Here is a 2,639-nt window from a genome sequence, read left to right on the forward strand (position 1 = left end):
TGTAAATTTTTTGTTCTGCATCATTATCTCAACACTTTTTCATCTTTTCTATCCCTTTGTCTCTTTATCTTTTTGTATATGTTTTAAACTTGATCTATTAGTTATCAACTGCTGCATATCAGATTATTCCCCTCAATATAGAATCTTAACTTAGTAAGCATTTATTATCTCACACAGTTGTGTTTGTTTACTTGTTTGAGACAGGGTCTTGCTATGTTGTCCAGGCTGGTCTCAAACACCTGGGCTCAAATGATCCTCCTGCCTCAGCTTAAGTGCTGGAATTACAGGTGCACACCACTACATACTGTATTTTCTCACAGTTTGTGAGGGTCAGGAATTTGGGAGTGGCTTAGCTGGTTGGTTCTGGTTCACCGTCTCTCATGGGAACATATTCAGTTGTTGGCTACAGTCATCTGGAAGCTCACAGTTCCTCCTCAGGGCAGTTTCCCCATAGGACTTCGTAAGTGGTATCACAGTTGGCAGCTGACTCTCCCCAAGGCTGGAAAGCAGACAACAGCAAGCAGGAAGCCACAGTATCTTATGAGCTGCTCTCAAAGTCACATATTATCATTCCTGCCTTTTGTTACATACAGTCATTAAGTCCAGCCTATACTCATGTACCTTAATACATAGCCTGAGCGACGAGAATTAAGCAGCACCTTTGGAAGGAAATATCAAAGAATTTGTGGAGCTCTTTTAAACCACTACAATATTTCATTTCATTAGGTTTTTTTTTCCAGCTATGTCCTGCTGTTTAATATACATGTTGTTTCTAATTTTAAGTACTAAATTTTTTATTACTAGAATTTTTTTAGTTATTTTAAATATACCTGATCCTTTTTATTGCTTTTTGTTCTGTGGTCAGTTTTTTGGCCCCTCTTCTATTTTTTTTTTAATTAAACATATCCATTGTGTGTTCTGTATCTGATAATCTCCATACCTGGAGTCCTTGGATCCGAAACTGTTGTCTACTGTTTTAGCTATTTCTTACTAATAAGGTCTTCTCTCTTAATTTACTGTCTCTTAAAATTTATTGTAAGTGAACTGTTGGGATTTTATATATGGAAAAACTAGAAGGCCTGATATGAAGGTGTATTTCTTTCTTGTCCCTGATACTGTGCGTTCTAATACCCTGGGAAACTATAGTTTCATGGCCTAAAGGCTTTGGACCATGCCGGTGGAGTGAACTGAGACAGAAAGGTCATTTTCATAATATTAGACCTCACAGAGCCTCTAACAATGTTTATTAAGTGTTAAAATTTATATTTTTTTCTTTTTTTTAAACACAGTCTCACTATATAGTCCAGGCTGGCCTCAAACTCACTGTGATCCTTCTGCTTCAGCCTCCTAAGTGCTGGGTTATAGGCCTGCACCACTGTATGCCTAATTTTAAGAATCTGCCTCCATCTCTTTTTCCTCCTCATTTACCAGAGGTAATCATTATCCTAGAGTTGGTATGTATAATTCTCACCCATATTTTAAATATGGATCCAAATTAAGTACTATATGCATTTACAGTTAAGCACCTCTAATCCAAATAATTCAAAATGCTCCAAAACTCACAACTTTCAAGCACTGACATGATGCCTGCCACCGTGGAAAATTGCACACCTGGGCTGGAGTGTGGCCGAGCGGTAGAGAGCTTGCTCAGCATGCATGAGGCCCTGAGTTTCACCCGCGACACCAGAAAAAGTTCCAGGCCTAATATGACGGGAAGGGGAAGTCAAAATGCAGGTACCACAGAAAGACTGCATAAACCTACCTTCAGGGTATGTATATAAGGTGCACATGAAGAAAATGAATTTTGTTTAAATTTAGGTTTCCTCTCCTACATATCTCATTGTGTCGGAATTTTTAAAAATGCGAAATCTGAAACACTTCTGGTCCTAAGCATTGTGGATAAAGGCTACTCACACTGTATTTACATAGTATGGCTTCGCGTTTAAAATTTCTATGCAACTTGCTTTTTTCCCTTCTATACCAAAGAGACCGTCATCGAGACGTGGAGTCCTTTAAAGCTGGGCAAACAGAAGAGTGTTCAAGACACACAGGGAGAGGCACGCGCACAAAGACGAGCGCGCGGTGGGGCGGGCAGCCCCCACCCCGGCAAACCCCGGCAGAGCTGTACCTCAGGGAGGCCGGGGATTGGCGGAGGGCAAGGGGGCGTGGCCTGCGGGGCGGCACCCTTCTACGAAGTCACGCTGCGACTTGCGGCAGCACCTCCTGTCGGTCATCAGGAGAAATATGTTTCTCTAGCTCTCGGTGTTTAAACGCTCAAGGAAAGGAAAAAGGGTTAGGACTTTCCCTCGCACAGGAGGTACGGCTGACCTGGAAGGGACAAGACTTATTTCCGTGTTGACGCTGCTGCGCGCGATCTCAGCAGAAAAAAAAACCTAGCCTGACCCCGACGTGACTTGAACACGCAACCTTCTGATCTGGAGTCAGACGCGCTACCATTGCGCCACGAGGTCCCAGCAGCCTGTAGGCGCGGCGTCTCTAAAGGCCTTACTGGGCCGGCTCCGCCGCGCGCTGAGAGGTCAGGCTCTACCAGGCGCTCCTTCCCGGAGCCCCGAGCACGCCGCCGGCGCGGAGAGCCCCGGGCCTCGCTCCCGGGAGCGGAAGCCCGCGCTCGGGCGGCT

The 2,639-nt window shown here is 44.4% G+C and overlaps 1 non-coding gene across 1 annotated transcript; it reads right to left on the minus strand.

Moving 5' to 3' along the window:
• Positions 1 to 2,399: 2,399 nt before the first annotated feature.
• On the minus strand, positions 2,400 to 2,471 carry Trnaw-cca. The gene has a single exon. It is a non-coding gene; the product is annotated as a tRNA-Trp (tRNA).
• Positions 2,472 to 2,639: the final 168 nt, after the last annotated feature.

This window comes from Chinchilla lanigera, unplaced genomic scaffold, assembly GCF_000276665.1.
Source record: "Chinchilla lanigera isolate Chin_1 unplaced genomic scaffold, ChiLan1.0 scaffold00066, whole genome shotgun sequence".
In the NCBI taxonomy this organism is placed as follows: Eukaryota; Metazoa; Chordata; class Mammalia; order Rodentia; family Chinchillidae; genus Chinchilla; species Chinchilla lanigera.